The sequence below is a fragment of the Mauremys reevesii genome, linkage group 5 (assembly GCF_016161935.1).
Source record: "Mauremys reevesii isolate NIE-2019 linkage group 5, ASM1616193v1, whole genome shotgun sequence".
Lineage (NCBI taxonomy): Eukaryota > Metazoa > Chordata > Testudines > Geoemydidae > Mauremys > Mauremys reevesii.
In genome coordinates this window covers 4,893,383-4,917,223 of record NC_052627.1, presented here as the reverse complement: position 1 = coordinate 4,917,223, position 23,841 = coordinate 4,893,383, and the positions used below count along the sequence as shown (strand labels likewise).

Genomic DNA, 23,841 nt, shown 5'->3' with positions numbered 1-23,841 from the left:
AAAAAGTATCACTGCTCTGCAGAGGTAAAAGGAAGTGAGTGGACACCTGGCCAAAAGAGCCAATGGCAAGGCTAGAACTTTTTAAAATGGAGAAAAGACTCCTTTTTTCCTGTCTGTTGTTGTTTTCCCAGGGAGAGGTGGACAGGGCAGAGCTATGCTGTAAGAAGCTTGGGCCAGGTATGAAAAAATCATCAGTATCATACCTAGAATCTACTCATTTAAAACCCCAGATATGTAAGTAGATCAGGAAATGTCTAGGGAGACACAATGAGGTTTATCCCTGTTATTTCTTTATGGCTTGTGGATTCCTCTGTGCTAACCCCAGGTGCTTTTGTTTGGCTTGTAACCTTTAAACTGGACCTCAAGAAAACTAATCTTGGTGCTTAATCATAGTTGTTTTTTTTTAAAAAAAACCTAGCAATAACCTGAGTTCCCAGATGTATTTTCTTTCTATTTTTTAGTAATAAAATCTACCTTTTTTAAGAATAGAATTGGATTTTTGTGTCCTAAGAGGTCCTAAGAGGTTTGATTAACTGGTAGCCACAGCTAATTTCCTTTGTTTTCTTTCTCAGTTCTTCCCCGGGGGTGGGGATGAAAGGGCTTGAGGGTCCCCACAGGAAGGAATTCCCAAGGGTGCCTTCCTGGGCATTTAACGGGGTTCTGCACTTGGGTGGTGGCAGCATCTACCCATACAAAGTCAGAGAGAAGCTGTAACCTTGGGAGTTTACTAGCAGCCTGGAGGGGCCAGTATTAATTTTTAGAATCCTCGTGGGCCCCACTTTCTGCACTCAAAGTGCCAGAGTGGGGAATTAGCCTTGACAACTAGTTACTGCAAAAATGGTTCACTGGATTCACACAAAGAGAAAACATCCTTAAGAGACCATATAGTGAAAACAATAATAATCTATCACCTAATGGCCAATCACATGTTTTTGTTTGTTTTTTTGAATAGACCTTGTCAAATCACATTTATATTGGGTTGTCCATGAACTGGTTGTTCTGGACATCAGAAAATCAGACATTGACACCCTCAGGGAACTGATGGGCAGGATCCCCTGGGAGGCTAATCTGAGGGGGGAAAGGAGTCTCAGGAAAGCTGGCTGTATTTTAAAGAAGCCTTATTGAGGGCACAGGAACAAACCATCCGGATGTGCACAAAGAATAACAAATAGGGTAGGTGACCAGTTTGGCTTAACAGTGAAATCTTCGGTGAGCTTAAACACAAAAAGGAATCTTACAAGAAGTGGAAACTTGGACAGATGACTAGGGAGGAGTATAAAGATATTGCTTGAGCGTGCAGGGGTGTAATCAGAAAGGCCAAAGCACACTTGGAGTTGCAGCTAGCAAGGGATGTGCAGGGTAACAATAAGGTTTTCTACAGGTATGTTAGCAACAAGAAGAAGGTCAGGGAAAGTGTGGGATCCTTTCTGAATGGGAGACGCAACCTAGTGACAGATGATGTGGAAAAAGCTGAAATATTCAATGTTTTTTTCCCCCCCTTGGCCTTCACAGACAAGGTCAGCTCCCAGACTACTGCACTGGGCAGCACAGTATGGGGAGGAGGTGACCAGCCCTCTGTGGAGAAAGAAGTGGTTCATAGAATCATAGAATCTCAGGGTTGGAAGGGACCTCAGGAGGTCATCTAGTCCAACCCCCTGCTCAAAGCAGGATCAAACCCAACTAAATCATCCCAGCCAGGGCTTTGTCAAGCCTGACCTTAAAAACCTCTAAGGAAGGAGATTCCACCACCTCCCTAGGTAACCCATTCCAGTGCTTCACCACCCTACTAGTGAAAAAGTTTTTCCTAATGTCCAACCTAAACCTCCCCCTCTGCAACTTGAGACCATTACTCCTTGTTCTGTCATCTTCTACCACTGAGAACAGTCTAGATCCATCCTCTTTGGAACCCCCTTTCAGGTAGTTGAAAGCAGCTATCAAATCCCCCCTCATTCTTCTCTTCTGCAGGCTAAACAATCTCAGTTCCCTCAGCCTCTCCTCATAAGTCATGTGCTCCAGCCCCCTAATCATTTTTGTTGCCCTCCGCTGGACTCTCTCCAATTTATCCACATCCTTCTTGTAGTGTGGGGCCCAAAACTGGACTCCAGTACTCCAAATGAGGCCTCACCAGTGCTGAGTAGAGGGGAATGATCACATCCCTTGATCTGCTGGAAATGCCCCTACTTATACAACCCAAAATGCCATTAGCCTTCTTGGCAACAAGGGCATACTGTTGACTCATATTCAACTTTTCGTCCACTGTAACCCCTAGGTCCCTTTCTGCAGAACTGCTGCCCAGCCATTCGGTCCCTAGTCTATAGCAGTGCATGGGATTCTTCCGTCCTAAATACAGGACTCTGCACTTGTCCTTGTTGAACCTCATCATATTTCTTTTGGCCCAATCCTCTAATTTGTCTAGGTCCCTCTGTATCCTATCCCTACCCTCCAGCGTATCAACCACTCCTCCCAGTTTAGTGTCATCAGCAAACTTGCTAAGGGTGCAGTCCACACCATCCTCCAGATCGTTAATGAAGATATTGAACAAAGCCGGCCCCAGCACCGACCCTTGGGGCACTCCACTTGATACCGGCTGCCAACTAGACATGAAACCATTGATCACTACCCGTTGAGCCCGACCATCTAGCCAGTTTTCTATCCACCTTACCGTCCATTCATCCAGCCCAGACTTCTTTAACTTGCTGGCAAGAATACTGTGGGAGACTGTATCAAAAGCTTTGCTAAAGTCCAGAAATAGCACATCCACTGCTTTCCCCTCATCCACAGAGCCAATTATCTCATCGTAGAAGGCAATTAGGTTAGTCAGGCATGACTTGCCCTTGGTGAATCCATGCTGACTGTTCCTGATCACTTTCCCCTCCTTTAAGTGGTTCAGAATTGATTCCTTGAGGACCTGTTCCATGATCTTTCCAGGGACTGAGGTGAGACTGACTGGCCTGTAGTTCCCTGGATCTTCCTTCTTCCCTTTTTTAAAGATGGGCACTACATTAGCTTTTTTCCAGTCATCCGGGACCTCCCCCGATCGCCATGATTTTTCAAAGATAATGGCCAATGGCTCTGCAATCTCATCGGCCAACTCCTTTAGCACCCTCGGATGCAGTGCATCCGGCCCCATGGACTTGTGCTCATCCAGCTTTTCTAAATAGTCCCGAACTACTTCTTTCTCCACAGAGAGCTGGTCACCTCCTCCCCATACCGTGCTGCAGAGTGCAGCTGTCTGGGAGCTGACCTTGTCTGTGAAGACAGAGGCGAAAAAAGCATTGAGTACACTAGCTTTCTCCATATCCTCTGTCACTAGATTCCCTCCCTCATTCAGCAAGGGGCCCACACTTTCCTTGACTTTCTTCTTGTTGCTAACATACCTGAAGAAACCCTTCTTGTTACTCCTAACATCTCCGGCTAGCTGCAACTCCAAGTGTGATTTGGCCTTCCTAATTTCACTCCTGCATGCCTGAGCAATACTTTTATACTCCTCCCTGGTTATTTGTCCAATCTTCCACTTCTTGTAAGCTGTTTTTTTTTGTGTTTAAGACGAGCAAGGATTTCACTGTTAAGCCAAGCTGGTCGCCTGCCATATTTACTTTTCTTCCTACACATCGGGATGGTTTGTTCCTGCAACCTCAATAAGGTGTCTTTAAAATACAGCCAGCTTTCCTCGACTCCTTTCCCCGTCATGTTATTCTCCCAGGGGACCTTGCCCATCAGTTCCCTGAGGGAGTCGAAGTCTGCTTTTCTGAAGTCCAGGGTCTCTGTTCTACTGCTCTCCTTTCTTCCTTGTATCAGGATCCTGAACTTGACCATCTCATGGTCACTACCTCCCAGGTTCCCATCCACTATTGCTTCCTCTACTATTTCTTCCCTGTTTGTGAGCAGCAGGTCAAGAAGAGCTTTTCCCCTAGTTGGTTCCTCCAGCACTTGCACCAGGAAATTGTCCCCTACACTTTCCAGAAACTTCCTAGATTGTCTGTGCACTGCTGTATTGCTCTCCCAGCAGATATCAGGGTGATTAAAGTCACCCATGAGAACCAGGGCCTGCGATCTAGCAACTTCTGTTAGTTGCTGGAAGAAAGCCTCATCCACCTCATCCCCCTGGTCTGGTGGTCTGTAGCAGACTCCCACCACGACATTACCCTTGTTGTTCATACTTCTAAATTTAATCCAGAGACTCTCAGGTTTTTCTGCAGTTTCATACCGGAGCTCTGAGCAGTCATACTGCTCTCTTACATACTACACAACTCCCCCACCTTTTCTGCCCTGCCTGTCCTTCCTGAACAGTTTATATCCATCCATGACAGTACTCCAATCATGTGACTTATCCCACCAAGTCTCAGTTATTCCAATTACATCATAATTCCCTGACTGTGCCAGGACTTCTAGTTCTCCCTGCTTGTTCCCCAGGCTTCTTGCATTTGTGTATAGGCACTTAAGATAACCCGCTGATTGTCCCACTTTCTCGGTCTGAGACAGGAGTCCTCCCCTCTTGCAGTCTCCTGCTTGTGCTTCCTCCCGGTATCCCACTTCCCCACTTACCTCGGGGCTTTGGTCTCCTTCCCCCGGTGAACCTAGTTTAAAGCCCTCCTCACTAGGTTAGCCAGCCTGCTTGCAAAGATGCTCTTCCCTCTCTTCGTGAGGTGGAGCCTGTCTCTGCCTAGCAATCCTTCTTCTTGGAAGACCATCCCATGGTCAAAGAATCCAAACCCTTCTCTCCGACACCATCTGCATAGCCATTCGTTGATTTCCATGATTCGACCGTCTCTACCCTGGCCTTTTCCTGCCACAGGGAGGATAGACGAGAACACCACTTGCGCCTCAAACTCCTTTATCTTTCTTCCCAGAGCCACGTAGTCTGCAGTGATATGCTCAAGGTCATTCTTGGCAGTATCATTGGTGCCCACGTGGAGAAGCAGGAAGGGGAAGCAATCCGAGGGCTTGATGAGTCTCGGCAGTCTCTCCGTCACATCTTGAATCCTAGCCCCTGGCAAGCAGCACACCTCTCGGTTTTCCCGGTCAGGGCGGCAGAGAGATGACTCAGTCCCCCTGAGGAGAGAGTCCCCGACCACCACCACCCTCCTCCTCTTGGGAGTGGTGGTCGTGGAACCCCCATCCCTAGGACGGTGCATCTCATGCCTTCCAATCAGTGGAGTCTCCTTCTGCTCTGTTCCCTCAGATGTATCATCCACTCCACCCTCTGCACTAGTACCTGCGGAGAGAACATGAAAACGGTTGCTCACCTGCATCTGTGTTACTGGTACATGGACATTTCTGGTACTCTTTCCTCTTCTGGACGTCACATGCCGCCAATTATCCTCGCTGGCCTTCTGTCCCCACTGCGTAGCCTGCTCTGAATCTTCAGAACATTGTGCCCACTGAAGCTGATCCTGACGTCTATCCAGGAAATCCTCATTTTCTTTTATGGAACGCAGGGTTGATATTCGTTTCTCCAGACCTTGAATCTTCTCTTCCAATATGGAGATCAGCTTGCACTTTGTACAGACAAAGTCGCTTCTATCCTGTGAAGGAAGACGAACATGGCGCATCCTGTGCAGGTCACAACAGCGGATCGCTCAGTATCCATAGTCTCTTCCTTCTATGAGCTTCCTTGCTTGTGGCAGATGCTACTCAGAGAAACCTGCGAGGTGGGGCCTCAATACAATAGGCTCTCTCCATGGGGAACTCCCAGGCAAACTCCTTCTGTTTACCTCTCTGCTGTTCGCTGACTGCCTTTTTATAACAGTCAGGCCCAGCTGGAACAAAGCACTCCCAGGTCACACTGGTCAAACAAGCAATCAAACAATCAAGCACACAGTCAAACTGCCAAACTGCCCCCCCAACAGACACTCAGATACTCACCAGCACAGTCCCCCTACTGCAGCACTTAGCGTACCTCTGCTCAGAGGGATCCCAGGCAAACTCCTTCTGTTCAGGACTATTTAGAAAAGATGGACATGCACAAGCCCATGGGGCTGGATCTAATGCATCCGAGGATGCTGAGGGAGTTGGCTGATGTGATGGCAGAGCCATTGGCCATTATCTTTGAAAAGTCGTGGTGATCAGGGAAGGTCCCAGATAACTGAAAAGAGGCAAATATAGTGCCCATCTTTTTAAAAAAAAAAAAAAAAAAAAAGGAAGAAGGAGAATCCGGGGAACTACAGACTGGCCAGCCTCACCTTACTCCCTGGAAAAATCATGGAGCAGGTCTTCAAGGAATCCATTCTGAAGCACTTGGAGAAGAGGAAAGTGATTAGGAACAGTCAACATGGATTCACCAAGGGCAAGTAATGCCTAACCAACCTGATTGCCTTCTATGATGAGGTAACTGGGTCGGTGGATATGGAGAAAGTGGTGGGCGTGATATAGCTTGACTTTAGCAAAGCTTTTAATATGTCTCGCACAGTATTCTTGCCAGCAAGTTAAAAAAGTGTGGGTTGGATGAGTGGACTATAAGATGGATAGAAAGCTGGCTATATCATCGGACTCAACAGGTAATGATCAATGGCTTGATGTCTTGTTGGCAGCTGGTATCAAGCGGAGTGCCCCAGGAGTCAGTCCTGGGACCGGTTTTGTTCTACATCTTCATTAATGATGTGGATGATGGGATGGATTGCACCCTCAGCAAGTTCACAGGTGATACTAAGCTCAGGGGAGAGGTATAGATGCTGGAGAGTAGAGATAGGGTCCAGAGTGACCTAGACAAATTGGAGGATTAGGCCAAAAGAAATCTGATGAGGTTCAACAAGGACAAGTGCAGAGTCCTGCACTTAGGACAGAAGAATCCCATGCAATGCTGCAGTCTGGGGACTGACTGGCTAAACAGCAGTTCTGCAGAAAAGGACCTGGGGATTACAGTGGACGAGAAGCTGGATATGAGTCAGCAGTGTGCCCTTGTTGCCAAGATGGCTAACGGCATATTGGGCTGCATTAGTAGGAGCACTGCCAGCAGATCAAGGGCAGTGATTATTCCCCTCTATTCAGCGCTGGTGAGGCCACATCTGGAGTATTGTGTCCAGATTTGGGCCTCCCACAACAGAAAGGATGTGGACAAATTAGAGAGAAAGTCCAGCAGAGGGCAATGAAAATAATTAGGGGGCTGAGGCACATGATTTATGAAGAGAAGCTGAGGGAACTGGACTTATTTAGTCTGCAGAAGAGAAGGGTGACGGGGGATTTGATAGCAGCTTTCAACTGCCTGACGAAGGGTTCCAAAGAGGATGGAGCTCGGCTGTTCTCAGTCATGGCAGATGACAGAACAAGAAGCAATGGTGTCAAATTGCAGTGTGGGAGGTCTAGGTTGGATATTAGGGGGAAAAAAACTATGCCACTAGGAGGGTGGTGAAGCACTGGAATGGGTTACCTTAGAGAGTTTTAAGGCCCCACTTGACAAAGTCTTGGCTGGGATGATTTAATTGGGGTTGGTCCTGTTTTGAGCAGGGGATTGGACTAGATGACCCCCTGAAGTCTCTTCCAACCCTAATCTATGATTCTATGACCTAATGTGATCTCCATATACCACTTTAGCCTAGTGTAACTCTGTTGATTGCAGTGGAATTCCTCCTGATTTACACTGGTGTAACTGACAGCCCCCACTCTGTCACCAGCTTCCCAGCTGAGAGCTCGATTCCAGCTGAAGATGCTGAATCTATCAGCTGCTCTCTCCTGTGTCACACCCAGCATGCTGAAAGAGCTTTAGAAAACAGTACCACATGGTGGGAAGGAGGGTCTCTCTCTGAAGAAGTCAATTTTCAGAACAGAAATTGCATTTGAGAGTTTGGATATGGGCCCTGTTCAATCACACTGTTTTGGCACGTTTGAGTGAATGGGTGATGTATGCTTTTGGGGGGGTGGGATTTGAAAAGGAAATACAAAATAGTTTTCTCTGCGTTTGCAATGCGGTTGCACATCACTGAATGTAGTACGGTGGGGGAAGGGGGAAAGGACTTATCTACCCAGTAGGGTAATGCACTCTATGGGGGTGTGATTTTTAAAGCACATTGTGTTATGCATTAATTGATCCATGTGGACCCTTCAGGTGCTCTTACTATAGTGCTGTTTGGAACAGTACTATGTTAAAGTGCACTAGATAGGGAACCTTTAGAGTGCACCAGCAGGGTCTACACAGACCAATTGATACGCAACATGTTAATGTGCTTTAGAAATCACACCCCTCTAGAGTACATTACCTCACTGTGTAGACAAGCCCCAACTAGGTACGTGGCTGGGATCAGAGGGCTATGCCTCAATCTCAGACTGGCTGCCTAAGTGAGGGCTAATACAGCATTTCTGTGTCTGTCTGTAAAACGGTAGCCAAGATTAAAAAAAAACAACCCTAAAGTTTAGAATCCTAAATTCCCCTTTGGGTTCCTAAATAATTAACTTGATTTTATGTGTCTAAACATCATCCTCAGAGGTTAGCCGTAGGCTCCTCTCTGTGAAAAGCTTGCTGGAGGAGCCTAGCTGAAAGCTTGTGGCCTAGTCTTGAAATCCTTGCTCGAATGAGACTCTCATTGGTAGTACAGGCTTCAGAACTGAGACTTGCATTTTCCAATAAGGCTTCAGTTTATCAAATTTCAGTGCATAGTTGTGACTATTTCACACCACATGACCTTTCAAAATGCTGTATACAGCCAAAGATTGCAAATTTCCTTTAGCTCAGAGGATAGCTGCTATGTTCATGCTCAGGCTTAGGTTTTTTTGGTGCACTAGTTTTGTACAAAATTTCCTATCTTCCGCGTTTCATTTCAAAATCCTGCTTTACCTACCAAATGCTCTTTGCTTTCCAATTTTTGCACCCAAGTGCGCAAGTGCACGCAGGTTTTGCTGATCCTACTTTCACCCTTCCTTCATGTGCTTTCAATTGCTTCCATATATGCCTTTTCAACACATGAACTACACCAAATCTTGTTACGCTTTTAAGTGTTGGACTATATGCCACTGAAATGCAAACTCTTTACATTAATAGTAATCCTGCCGGTAAAACAAAAGCATCAGCTGAATTTAACGTACACAGCATAGTTGTAGTCGTGTTGGTCCCAGGATATTAGAGAGATGAGGTGGAGGACACAATACCTTTTATTGAAGCAACTTCTGTTGGTGAGCGAGAGACCAGCTTTCAAACCCATACAGAGCTCTTCTTCAGGTCTGTGTAAGTTCAAAAGCTTGTCTCTCTCACCAACAGAAGTTGGTCCAATAAAAGGTATTACCTCAGCCGCCTGGGCTCTCTAATCAAAGTTTTTAGCAAATCTATCTTGATAAAAGAGAGAGTTCCACACACCACACTGTCAGTTGTGGGAAGCATTAAAAGATTACATGCAGCTCCCTGCATTGGAAAAGGTGGGCTTGTGAGAGTATTTTCTCTCTTTTTACATATTTTGTGTTTTGGTGTTTGCAATTTACAGCTTGCATTATCAGCCCGGGATGTAATACGTTGGCTGTTAGTTCTGATTGCCTCTTCCTAAATAAAATCATAAATCTCTTTAGGAAAAATGATTCAGCTAGTTGGTGACTCATCTGTCTAGGAGAATTAAAAAAAAATAGAATATGAAATTTTAATTGTGGTAGCTCTCAAATCAGGCTTACAGGAAAGGGAAATCAGACTATCACAGCACAAAATGTAGAGGGGAAAACAATTAAATTTCCCCTCACGCATCTCTGTGGATATCAAAAAGTGATACTGCTGTGAGCTACCAACACATTCTCACTGCATTTTGGCTTTTGTTCTGGTCCGTGCACTGTGCAGTACTTAGATTTGATCTACAGTCCTGCACAGCATGGTACCCAGAGATGGGTAAGTATTAAAATAGCTGACTCACTTGGTTGCTGTTAGATGCCAGGGGTATGTGAACTGGTTCAGGAAAAATAAGAGCCAGCCTCAGCTTCTGTTGTTTCTCATAAATAAACCACATTTGGGGCTAGACCCTCTACTGGGGTGCAATGGGTTAGCTGCATCAAAGGCAATGGACCTGACACCAAATGTACCTATTGTTTACCAAACAGCCCAATTATCTTTGCTAATAACTTCTGGAAATTTAAAATACAGCAGCCAAGCAACACATAGATGTCTAAGGGTACGTCTACACTACGGGACTATTCCGAATTTGCATAAACCGGTTTTGTAAAACAGATTTTATAAAATCGAGTGCGCGCGGCCACACTAAACACATTAAATCGGTGGTGTGCGTCCATGGTCCGAGGCTAGCGTCGATTTCTGGAGCGTTGCACTGTGGGTAGCTATCCCGTAGCTATCCCATAGTTCCCGCAGCCTCCCCCGCCCCTTGGCATTTCCGGGTTGAGATCCCAGTGCCTGATGGGGCAAAAATCATTTTCACGGGTGGTTCTGGGTACAGCCTCACCCCTCCCTCCCTCCCTGACAGCGGCAGACAACCGTTTCGCGCCTTTTTTGCTTGGTGAACCGTGCAGACGCCATAGCACAGCAAGCATGGACCCTGCTCAGCTCCATACCGCAATCGTGGATGTTTTAAACACCTCGCGAACTCTCGTGCAGTATATGCTGAACCAGGACCTTCGAACCGAGGCGAGTAAGAGGCGGATACGGCAGCGCGGCGATGACAGTGATGAGGACGTGGACACAGAATTATCTCAAACCGCGGGCCCCTGCGCTTTGGAGATCCTGATGGTAATGGGGCAGATTCTATCCATTGAACGCCGATTTTGGGCCCGGGAAACAAGCACTGACTGGTGGGACCGCATTGTGTTGCAGGTGTGGGACGATTCCCAGTGGCTGCGAAACTTTCGCATGCGTAAGGGCACTTTCATGGAACTTTGTGACTTGCTTGCCCCTGCCCCTGCCCTGAAACGCCATAATACCAAGATGAGAGCAGCCCTCACAGTAGAGAAGCGAGTGGCGATAGCCCTGTGGAAGCTTGCAACGCCAGACAGCTACCGGTCAGTCGGGAATCAATTTGGAGTTGGAAAATCTACTGTGGGGGCTGCTGTGATGCAAGTAGCCAAAGCAATCACTAAGCTGCTGCTACGAAAGGTTGTGACTCTGGGAAACGTGCAGGCCATAGTGGATGGCTTTGCTGCAATGGGATTCCCTAACTGTGGGGGGGCGATAGATGGAACCCATATCCCTATCTTGGCACCGCAGCACCAGGGCACCCAGTACGTAAACCGGAAGGGGTACTTTTCAATGGTGCTGCAAGCACTGGTGGATCACAAGGGACGTTTCACAAACATCCATGTGGGACGGCCAGGGAGGGTTCATGACGCTCGCGTATTCAGAAGCACTACTCTGTTTAAACGGCTGCAGCAAGGGACTTACTTCCCAGACCAGAAAATAACAGTTGGGGATGTTGAAATGCCTGTTGTTATCCTGGGGGACCCAGCCTACCCCTTGATGCCATGGCTCATGAAGCCATACACAGGCAGCCTGGACAGTGGTCAGGATCTGTTCAATTACAGGCTGAGCAAGTGCAGAATGGTGGTGGAATGTGCATTTGGCCGTTTAAAGGCGCGCTGGCGCACATTACTGACTCGCTCAGACCTCAGCCAAACCAATGTCCCCTATGTTATTGCTGCTTGCTGTATTCTCCACAATCTCTGTGAGAGTAAGGGGGAGACCTTTATGGCGGGGTGGGAGGCTGAGGCAAATCACCTGGCCGCTGATTACGCGCAGCCAGACACCAGGGAGATTAGAAGAGCACACCAGGAAGCGGTGCGCATCAGAGAAGCTTTGAAAACGAGCTTCATCAATGGCCAGGGTACAGTGTGACTGCTGTGTTTGTTGATGAACACCCAACCCCCTTGATTGACTCAGTCCCTGTAAGCAACTCCCCCTCCCCCTTTGAGTACAGCTTACTTATGCAAATAAAGTCACTCTCATTTAAAAAGCATGAATTCTTTATTGATTCATTATAAAAAGAGGGAGAGAAGTAAGGGTGTGCTTTGGGAGGAGGAAAGGAGGGATGGAGAAGGCCATTAAAAAAAAATTCAGAGTAACGGCATCCTTCTGGTTGGGCTGTCCACGGGGGTGGAGTGGGCGGGTGCATGGAGCCTCCCCCCACGCGTTCTTACACGTCTGGGTGAGGAGGCTAAGGAACATGGTGAGGGGGGAGGGTGGTTATACAGGGGCTGCAGCGGCACTCTGTGATCCTGCTGCCGTTCCTGAAGCTCCACAAGACGCCGGAGCATGTCAGTTTGATCACGCAGCAGCCCCAGAGTTGCATCCCGCCACCGCTGATCTTCCTGCCGCCACCTCTCATCTCGGTTGTCCCTCCTGTCCTCACGTTCACTGGCCTCTTTCCTGTAATTTGAAACCACGTCCTTCCACTCATTCAGATGAGCTCTTTCATTGCGTGTAACTTCCATAATATCCGAGAACATCTCATCTCGCGTCTTCTTTTTCCTCCGCCTTATCTGTGCTAGCCTTTGGGATGGAGGAGGGACGCTTGAAAAATTTGCAGCTGCATGAGGGAGATAAATATTTAGAAAGATACATTTTACAGAACAATGGTTATACTCTTTCACAGTGAAAAGCACTATTCACCTTACACAGCACATGTGATTTCCCTACAAGGTCGCATTTTTCATCTTAATAGTGACTGCTTGCATCTCTGGGGTTACAGATCTCAGACACAGGTCCAGGCATCAGGATTCAGCTTGCATGCGGCCATGGTAAGCCACTGTCTCAGTGATTTACCCCTCCCCCCCCAACGCATGGCTAATACCACGCTAGCTCCCTGCTAATCAACAACCTTCCCCCTCCCCCCCACCCACTGCTTGTCCGGTAGCTTGGGGAAGCTCGCCTCGCCGGTGACCAAACAGAAAAGATCATCGGCATTTCACTCCTCCCCTCCCCGCCGCTACGTGCAGGAAAGTGTTTTTTTTAAGCTGCTGCATTCCACGAACCCAGTAGAAAAATGGCCACCCCCCTTACTTAAATTCCTGATTTTTAACCAGGTTATCCTGAACGATATCACTTTGCTGAGGATAACAGAACAAGATAAAGAGCGGATGCTTCTTGAATGCCAGCAGTCACCGGGACCATACGCCGCTATGCTTTGCCACGCAATGATACCTGATTACTTGCTACATGCATGGCATGGTAAAGTGTCCTACCATGGTGGGCGGAACAAGGATGCCTTGCCCAGAAACCTTCTGCAAAGGCTTCTGGAGTACCTACAGGAGCGCTTCATCGAGATGTCCCTGGAGGATTTCCTCTCAATCCCCGGACATGTTAACAAACTTTTCTAAGTAACTATACTGTCTGCGAATGCATCCCAAGTCCTCTGGGCAAATCAATCATTAAAAAAGGCTTGCTTAAAAAACACTGTTTGCTATTTGCAAAGGTACACTCACCAGAGCTCCCTTCCAGGGCGTCATTCTCTGGAATAGTTGCTTGTGAGGGCTGGGAGCAGGGTAATTCCGTCAGGGTGATAAAAAGCTCCTGGCTGCTGGGGGTCACGGAGTGCTGTGTGCTCTCTGCGAGGTCTTCCTCTTCTTCTTCCTCTTCATCTTCCCCGTCTGCATAATCCTCAGACATGGCAGAGATTACAACCCCCACCTCGGAATCCACGGTCAGGGGTGGGGTACTTGTGGCGCAGCCCCCTAAAATTCCATGCAGCTCATCATAGAAGCGGCATGTTTTTCGACCTGCCCCGGACCTTCCGTTTGCTTCTTTGGTTTTCTGGTAGGCTTGTCTGAGCTCCTTAACTTTCACTCTGCACTGCACGGAGTCCCTGCTGTGGCCTTTAGCCGTCATAGCCTTAGAAATTCTTTCAAATACTTTTTCATTTCGTCTTTTGGAACGCAGTTCTGTTAGCACTGAATCCTCTCCCCATATAGTGATCAGATCCATTACCTCCCGAGCGGTCCATGCTGGGGCTCTTTTTCGATTCTCAGGAGACAGCATTGTTAACTGTGCTGATGAGCTGTGCGTGGTCACCTGTGATGATGAGCTCTCCACGCTGTCGAAGCAGGAAATGAATTTCAAAAGTTCGCGGGGCTTTTCCTGTCTACCTGGCCAGTGCATCCGAGTTGAGAATGCTGTCCAGAGCGGTCAGTGGTGCACTGTGGGATACCGCCCGGAGGCCAATACCGTCGATTGCGGCCACACTAACCCTATTCCGATATGTTAATACCGATATTAGCGCTACTCCTCTCGTCGGGCAGGAGTACAGAAACCGATTTAAAGAGCCATTAAAATCGATATAAGGTGCCTCCTAGTGTGGACGGTTGTGGCGTTAAATCGGTTTTACGCTCCTAAAACCGATTTAAACGCCTAGTGTAGACCAGGCCTTACTCCTGTCAATGGAACATCAACAAAGAGGGGAGGGCTGTTTCAAGGCTCACTGGAGATCGCCAGGTGGAGTGATGAATGAATCAAAGGGAGAGGCGGCATGACCTAATAGATAAGACCTGGGAATCTGGAGAAGTGAGTTCTATTTTTGGCAGCCTCTGACAAGCAATGCCCTCTGTAGGAATTGTTGGCTCTCCTGTCTTCAGGGGCGGCTCTAGGGATTTTGCCGCCCCAAGCACGGCAGGCAGGCTGCCGCGGGACCAGCCGCGGGACCAGCGGACCCTCCGCAGGAAAGCCGCCGAGGGCAGCCCGCCTGCTGCCCTCGCAGCGCCGGCAGAGCGCCCCCCGCGGCTTGCCGCCCCAAGCACGCGCTTGGCGTGCTGGGGCCTGGAGCCGCCCCTGCCTGTCTTTATCTGAAACGTTTGATCATTAAAGCTAAAGTTAAGCCCATCTTTAGGCACCTGAGTAAGGGGCTTGATTTTCAAAACTGGTGAACGTTCAGCAGCCCCTGTCAAAGTTAGCAGGGGAGGAGCACTTCTGAAGATTTTCAGACTTGCATTAAAGCTACTGGGAGTTGCTGGGTCCTCAGGACTTGTGAAAATCAGGGCACTTAGGAGCCTAAATATGGACACAAGAGACTCAATTCAGGCCCCCATTTTGAAAACCTTGGGTGAAATTTTTAAAAAGTATCTAAGGGACTTAGGAGCACAAGTCTCACTGAAAGTCAATGGGACTTGTGCTCCTAAATTACTTAGTTCCTTTGAAAAATCCCACCCTTTGTTCTTAAGGTCTACAGTCTGTTTTAACCAGTGCTGTCTGTCAGCTTCATGAGCAACAGCCACACCTATAACGGTGGGCCAAGGCCTATGCCCTGCAGAGGGAAACTCTTATTTGCCCTGGGGAGCTCTGTTGTATGACCTGATTTGGACTGTGCCACGCTTGTTAATGATGGTGAGCTCTTATTCACATGGGTGCTCTCGCTGACTTCAGCGGGACTACTCACATAAGTGCTCCACAGGGCGAGGATGGTGCAGCTGACCCTCTGCTTGCAGAGCTCTTGTTAATGTCAATGCAACTTCTGCGTGAAGGGCAAAAGCAAAATGTGCACACAAGAATCAACACATGGGGTGCAGATCAGAGAGGAAAATGTTGCTTGGGGAGAGGTGAGATATACCTATCTCATAGAGCTGGAAGGGACATTGAAAGGTTATTGAGTCCAGCCCCCTGCCTTTACTAGCAGGACTAAGTACTGAGTTTTACTGTAGATTCCTACATGGCCCCCTCAAGGATTGAGCTCATAACCTGGGGTTTAGCAGACCAATGCTCAAACCACTAAGCTAACCTTCCTCCAAGTATGTGTTGGTGTATATGATACAACTATCAAAATGTAACTATAATGCAGTAGCCTGTAAGTATCTCTTCTGAAGTGCTGTGGTCAAGGCGTGAATTCATACGATCAGCCAACACATTCGGCACCATTAGCTTGTCTTTGAGATGTGCTTTCTCCCTTAGGACTTGCTGATCTGATTTTTTTTTTCCCCATTAAATGAAGGTTTTGAATTTGGGCATGAATTATTCCCCTCTTCTGTTCTGCATATTCTTTTTCGGGACACTGGTGGGAAACAGTCATTTAGGGATTGACATGGCTTAATACTGATCAAACACTCCTTTGAACTGCAAGTTTTATGCTCTCTATCATTATTCAAAATAAATCACATTGTACAAAAAAGAGTTGTGGAAAAAGGCAGTCTGGGAGCTGATGCTAAAAGTACAGTTTGGGAAGAAGTATAGTTTGCATCATTGGCTTGTATCTTATGCGTGACTATAAGATCACAAACATTTCATAAATGAGAAGGGGAAAAGACTAGGTATGACCAATGCACAGTGTTTGCTGGAGGGATTTTCAAAAGAGCATATGTGATTTAGGAGCACAAGCTCTGTTACAAATCACTGCAACTTGTGCTCCTAAATCTCTCACTTATGCCATCTGAAATCTTCCTCTAAGTCATTTAAGGTTTTCTTGTTTTGTTTTTAAATACCACCCTCCATGCTTGGGCAGCACCTAGCACAGCATTACGTCTGGTGGGATTACCATCTGTACAGAGTGGTAAAGATTGTGTGGCTTGTCCCCAGCATCTAGCTACAGTCCTATTCCCCCCTCAGCCCCAGTGCATCTGTTTCTTCAGGACAATTTCAATCATTTGTAATCACTGCTGCAGATGGAGAAACTTATGACTGGCTGGCTGCAGGAAGCAGTATGTATATCGACTTTATTTGTATATCCTTTCTCTGTTCACTCCACTGGCACTAATCCAGTAGGGAAGATTTGGAATCATATTTGTGATTGGGTAAATTCAGTCTATGCTTAGTTGAGATAGGTGTACCGTGGGACATTCAAAAGTCCTAGGGTATTTAGGCACCTGACGCTGATTCTGTAGGAGTTATGTGTCTAATTCCCTTAGACCTCCTTGAAAAGTTCACCAACACATCTTGAGTACCTTCTTATCCAGTAAAGCATTTCAAGATGAAGCAATGCATACTGTAGTATAACTATCTCAAACATATTCATTTTATAACTAATACACTCTGTGCCAGATTTTCCAATGTCTCCAGTAATTCCATCTGGTTTCTGGGTGCTTGCTTTGACATGAGGGGAACAAAAACTGGAGGCCACTTTTGAAAATTGGGGCCATTGCAATTTTAACAGAAGGAGAATCCCAGTAGATTTCTTGTTTGTTGCAGTGTTGTGTGAAATGCCATTAGTTGACTAGAAAGAGAGCCTCATACGCAGTGAAATGATGGGCCCGATGCACCTGATCCAAAGCATATGCTACCCACTGGAAGGACATTCATTGAAGTCAATGGCAAAACACTCACCAACTTCAGTGGGAACAAGCTCAAAGCCTATAGTATCTGTCTATGGCACTTGTACTGCCCCCCACCGTTATAGTATCTGAGCACCCAGCAAGCTGGTTTAGTGTGTATTCCCGCAACACTCCTCTGAGGTAGAGGGCAGTGCTAATATCCCCATTGTACAAAAGGGAAACTGATCCACAAGGAGACTATGACTTCCTCCCGGTTACACAGCAAGTCTGGTATAGAGCAGAGACATTAACCTCAATCTCCCAAGTCCTAGACAGGTTCCTCCCAACCATCCGTTCTCTATCGTAGCTCTGGAAAGAACTTTTACAATCTTTTATTGACAACACTTAAAACTGCTGTTATAAGACACAGAACAAAAGGGTCTTTTTTGCTGCTCTGTATATACATTAAATGAGCGGTGATGAACAAACAATATCATCAGCTGAAGAGAAAAATTGGTAATATACATTTAGAAGTTTCTTAATATCTGGTGTTCCTGCTTTTAAATGAGACCGTCTGGTAGAGTCTAAGGATGGAGCCCACTACTGAGAACATTCCTGTAACCCCTGCATACTGTTTGAATTTTCATTTACATTAAACAAAGATAAGTTGGCCACCTGCTGTTCATATTTGCATATCAGATGGTTTTATCTCACATCAAGAGAAACTAACTGGTTTTAGTCTAAAACAGATGGCAAACTGTGGCAAGAGCTTCCAGAGGAATTAACGTTGGTACTGTAGAGTCGAACTCAGAACAGATGAGAAATGAATTACCCAGCATTAGTGAGTCACCTGAAACAAAATCCAAGCCCCAAACATCTCCAATAGTGCGTGTTTCCAAACCTTCATGTGCACTGGGATTTTGCAAATGGCTACTATATCATGGACAAAACTAAAAACTTGGCTCTAAAATCCCTCATATATTGGGGTGTTCAAAATCTGTATCTGAATCCAAACTGTGCAAATCCACCACCGTCCTCACCATAACCTCTCTTCCCCACCACCTGTCTACTACCTGTCACATAATACTGCTCTTTTGTACCCCTCCCCACATGCCACCATTCCTTCTTGTTCTGTTTCCGCAACACAAATCCACACCTTCCTGCCCCTCATCCCACCCCCACAGCCTCGCTAAATTCTGCCTGTACACCATTCACTCCTGCCTAGAGATGGTCAGGAATGTTTTAACAAATCGTTTTTCATAGGAAAATGCTGATTTGTCAAAACCAAAACTGTTTGCGCAAGAGGGTCAGCTTGGACAAATTTCGCAACTCAAAAACAAACAAAAAAAGTTGAGAAAAAAATTCTGAATTTAATTGAAATGAAATGTTGTGATTCAAAATGCCTTAATTCAGAAATAATTAGATTGGGAGAGGGGAAAAAAAGCCAAATTTAAACACAACATTTTGAAACGATCAAAGTGAAATGTTTTCTCTGACTGGAAAATGGGGGGGATTTGTTATTGGTTTGAATATTTTGGGGGGGATTTGGAAGACAGGATTTGAGACACGTAAAAATTTGGAATTTTCAAAAATATTCCTGTGGTGGGAAAACCATTTCCTGCTCAGGGGGCCTCTTTGTCCCCCATCCTACCACAGTTCATCCTGCCCATCCTACTGCTCCTCCTCTGCCTCTCCCCCAACAACCCCACTTACTCTTGCTCCTCCCAGAGCACCACTGGGTGCTCCTGTCCTGACACCCCTCTCCTCACTCCCATACACACTGCTCCTGTCCCTCTAACAGGCTACCCATCTGTGGTGGGGTACACAGACCCCACACTAGCAATGCGGGGTGAAAGAACTATAGTGGGCTCCATGAGCTGCACCCCTGCTACATCTGTGAGACGTCAGCCTTGGAGGGAGGAGTCAGGGCCAGCTCCAGACCCCAGCGCGCCAAGCGCGCGCTTGGGGCGGCGTGCCGCGGGAGGGCGGCAGGCGGCTCCGGTGGACCTCCCTCAGGCGTGCCTGCGGAGGGTCTGTTGGTCCCATGGCTTCGGTGGAGCATCCACAGGCGTGCCTGTGGGAGGTCCACCGGAGCCGCGGGACCCGCGGACCCTCCGCAGGCACGTCTGTAGGAGGTCCACCGGAGCTGTGAGACCGGCGACCGCTACAGCGCCCCCACCGCGCGGCGTGCCGCCCTGCTTGGGGCGGCGTAATTCCTAGAGCCGCCCCTGGGAGGAGTTCACAAGGGCAGAGCACAGAATGGTTGGGAGCAGACAGAGGACAGCAGATCTCCAGTCCTTAGTTCCTGGAGAGATGCTGGCTAAAAGCAGGAGCTTCTCGTATGACCACTTCCTGACAGTGAGGGCCTGACAACGAAATGCTATTATGGGATTATTATTGTAGGCTAGCCTGTGAGCTTCATTGTGGCAATGGCTTATTAGAAACTGTCTGAGGCAAGACCGTCCTACCATGTCTATCTGACCATTCATCAGTGTCTTTCCTTTTGCTCACTGACACCTCTGGAAGGGGTGGACGATACTAGATCCAGTTGGAGGGCTGAGTCTCCCATGACCAGACCTGTGCAGTAGACTGCCCAGATGTTGCAGATCAGAGGCTGGGTGAGTGCAAAGACCCTGTCCTAACCCTATGGAGAGGAACACAGTGACAGACTCACTAGAGCTGGTTGAAAGTGTTGAGTAACATTTTTTAGTAAAAAAACAACCGCTTGTTTTTGCAGAAAAACTGTTGACATTGCTAAAAGTTTTCATTTTTCCATGCAAAGCACTGTGAAGCTTTTATTAAACTTTTATTGAAATAGCTATTGACATTTTTCATAACTGTTTTTATAACATACTTAAGGCTCTACTTAATTTGTGATATTGTGGATCCTGCAATATTAGGCTTCCACCACTATTTTGATTTTAATTAGCTTAATTTGCATAGTTCAGAATTTTGCATACATTTTGAGGTTTGCAACACATAGTTTTTTCCCTTTTAGTACAGTAGAATCCCATTTATCTGAGTTGATAGCAGCTGGAGCTCCCACTGTCAGTCCTGCAATTAATGACTGTAATATAGCTGCAGCAAAATGTCTGGTTATCCAAAAAATTATCAGGCATATCATAATACTTGAGTGTTTATATTGTTCCAGCAATTTTTTTTCTTAAATAGGTCTTCTCTGGCTTTTCCAAATTACTGCAATTAATAAAGTTCCATTGTTACCTTTCCATGATTTTCCATGTCTTGTCCGCAACTCAGGCAGCAGGTTTAAAACAACCATAAAAAAGAACTTCTTTGCACACAACGCAGAATCAACCTGCGGAAGTCAATGCTATGGGATATTGTGAAGACCAAAAGTACAAGTGAGTCAGAAAAGAATTAGGTAAGTTTATGGAGGATGGGTCCATCAATGGCTAGTAGCCCAGAGGGTCAGAGATGCAACCGCAGGCTTTGGGTGTCCCTAAACCTCTGACTGTCAGAAGCTGGGACTGGATGACGGGGGATGGATCACTCAAAAAATTGCCTTGTTCTGTTCAGTCCCTGTGAAGAACCTGGCATTGGCCACTGTCAAACACAGGATATTGGGCTACATGGACCATTGGTCTGACCCAGTATAGTCATTCTTACATTATGTTCTGTACAGGTTTGCTTCCCAGGGTATGATCACTCTTAGAGTTTGAACCCCAAAGTCAATAATTAAAAAAAAAGTAATTGGAGATATACTAATCTCTTAGAACTGGAAGAGACCTTGAAAGGTCATTGAGTCCAGCCTTCACTAGCAGGACCAAGTACTGGTTTTGCCCAATATCCCTGGGTGGCCCCCTCAAGGATTGAACTCACAACCTTGAGTTTAACAGGCTAGTGCTCAAACCACTGCGCTATCCCTCCCAACCCACTGGACACTGCCTTGGCTTTATGCTGAAACCTGCAGAGATGTGAATCTTCCCTGATTTTCATGCCAACCACAGAGCGGTCTGGGTTTTCTTAAAATGACCTTGAAGTTCGGTGATGCTGGGCTGAATTTCCATTGTGCACATGGAATCTGAGACCAAGCCAATTTTGCACAGATTTGGGTCTTCTGTGGAGATTTTACATAGCTCTCTTGAGATATTGACTTCAGCTTTGTAGTCAAGCTACACAGCAGACTATGTCATTCTCTGGCTGACACAACTAGAAAATGGGGTTTGTCAAAGGGCAGCCCATCCAGAGAGAAAGAGAAGGACAAGGACCTTTCCCCTTTGAAACTTAAAACTGTGTCGCTGCCTGGCTAAGCTCCTGGGCCTGACTTTTCAAAAGTGACTCGTGAATGTGGGGGCTTCAGAGTTGGGCTGACCAACCTGAAATGCTTTAACAGAGCCTGATTGACAGAAAATGCTGAGCATCCCCCCTCACCTCCTTGAAAATCAGCCATCTTTAAAGTGTCTCAGCTTGAGCACCTAGGCATGGAGGCACACGCCAATCCCTTTTGAACATGTAGGATGTGATGTGTACTTGATAAAATGGAACTTGCTCTGGAGTCTGTTTCCTTGCCAGTGGCATATGAAGAACTGGAGACTGAGATGATGTGAGTCCAGGTGAGAAGGCGGCTGGGGAGCATAAAGACGTATATCATTGCATGGGTGTGTGTGAGCATTTTGAGGAGACGGCCATGCCTGTCAGAGGTATTACTGCTGGTTTTCCACACAGCTGCTCTCTTCTTTTGAAGCTCCTAGGAGCCATCAGTGCTAACACAAGTACAGTGCTAGTTCAACTGAAAGCAGCTCACCTACTGCTGCACTCTGGAGTCAAAGGGATTGCATCTCCTCATGGTCAGCAGCACATCCCTTCCTCCCTCCCTCATTTGAGAGAATTCTGTTGTTGTGAGTGGAGTGGTGACAGAATGCTGGGACCATGCCTTAGGGAATGTTGTAGTGTGATGTTAAATCCCTATGTAAGTCACAGAGATGGCCAAGATCCTGATAGTCCCTGATATGCATGTAGAAGTTGGCACGTACTCTCTAGCAAAGTCCTACCTGGAAGCAGTGGGAGCCTTGTCCCATCAAAATCAATCAATGCAAACCAAATATCTAATTGTCAATTTGCAGATACTTCCTCTCCTCTGAAGAACCTTTTAGCTTGTTGCTGTAATGATTTTGGTACCGCAGCAGCAGTCTTGGAATCCTAATCAAGGTGTAATTCTTCAAGGCTCTGCCCCTTTGTGCTGTTGTTTGCATCAGTGTATAGGAGGCTTGATTCTGCTCTCACTTACACCAGGTGGAAATCAGGAGTGGCTCTGCTGAAGCCAAGATGTGAGATCAGCACCAGGGCCAGAGGATGCAAAGTGGGTATACAAAAATCTGGTTATTGCCTGATTTTGCACATAAGAGTGTAAATAACCACATAAGGTGCAGGACAATGGAGAAGCAAATCTACATTTTCTAAGGTAGCTAGAACCCAAACCATATAGGGTGGAGTTCACCCCTCTGCAGCACAAAGCATAGATACCAGTACGTCCCACTTCAATGCAATCTAAGTAGTGCATAGCCCTTGCTCAAGGCCACTGCACAGGAATGAATTTCACTCATAGAGCTTTAGAGGATCACAACCAACACTGTGAAAAGCACCCAGATGCAAACTGCAAAACACTACTTCTTCCTTTCAAATGTCATGGGCAACTCCTGTTTGATTCTGTTTGCCATTATAGGGGATTTGTGCAGGCCTATTGCCTCCATTATTGAAAGTTTGGTTTTAGCAATTTTTTTATTAAAAAGCCAGAGGCATCCTGGCATGGGCACCCCATGGCATAAATTAAAATGTATTGTTTCTTCATTGTTTTATAGGCTGACTGATGCAGAGGAACATCTAACAAAAAGCTTCTTTGTAAATCGTGGCTGTCTGTCTCTCCGATACTTAAAAGATTTTTCTCTATGAAAAATGCATTCAAAATGATAAAAAAGAAGCTGTGAAAGTGAATAAAACTTACGTGTGCTTTGTTCAATTCTTATTAATAATCATAGGAATTGCCATACTGGATCGACCAATGGGCCGCCTAGTTCTGTACCCTGTCTTTGACAGTGGCCAGTGGCAGATTCCTCAGAGAAAGGTATGAGAACCCCATAGTAGCAGATGTTGAATAATCTGCCCCTCCTGTTTCTAACAATTAGAGATTGGCTTAAGCCCAGAAGCACAAGGTTTAATAGCCCTTCCAGATTTTTTATCCTTAATTATAACTCTGTATAGTCTTGATATCATATTTCTTACAGTAGAGCCTAAGAACCAGCCAAGATTGGGACCCCATTGAACTAGCACTGTACAAGCAGAGTAAGAAATGGTCCCGGCCCCCAACAGCAAGCTAAATAGTCAAGCCAGACACAGTGGAATGGAAAAGGGTATAACACACAAGGTCTAGCAGGAATCACAAACAGTTAAGGTTGCTTGAGTATTTTTCCATATAACCCTAGGAACAAATGAACTGTTCTGATTTTTCATTTTGAACATTAAACATTAAACATTGTTTTTACAGCTGTATATATTATCATTACACTGGCTGGAAAATGAAAATCCCTTCCCATGAAAAATGTTTGCATTTTTGAAAAAAAAAATCATTCCAGACTAGGAGGAAATGTTAAAACCACAACATGTTTTGCAGGAAGAGATTTCTAGAAAAAAATTCATTTGGGGAAACCCGTGGAAAACTTTAATTTTGCAAAAAGGATCTTCATTTGAAAATCATGTAGTCTACGAATTCCCAACCAATTCTAACCATAAAATAATATACAATAAAATCAA

General features: G+C 46.3%; 1 long non-coding RNA gene across 2 annotated transcripts; it reads left to right on the top strand.

Moving 5' to 3' along the window:
• Positions 1 to 138: 138 nt before the first annotated feature.
• LOC120406811 lies at positions 139 to 22,959 on the top strand. Of its 2 annotated transcripts, XR_005599603.1 has the most exons (5): positions 139 to 177; positions 19,600 to 19,691; positions 20,332 to 20,455; positions 22,327 to 22,393; positions 22,893 to 22,959. It is a non-coding gene; the product is annotated as an uncharacterized LOC120406811 (long non-coding RNA). The 2 variants fall into 2 exon arrangements; XR_005599602.1 differs by lacking the exons at positions 22,327 to 22,393; positions 22,893 to 22,959 and adding an exon at positions 21,607 to 21,720.
• The last annotated feature ends 882 nt before the right edge of the window (positions 22,960 to 23,841 follow it).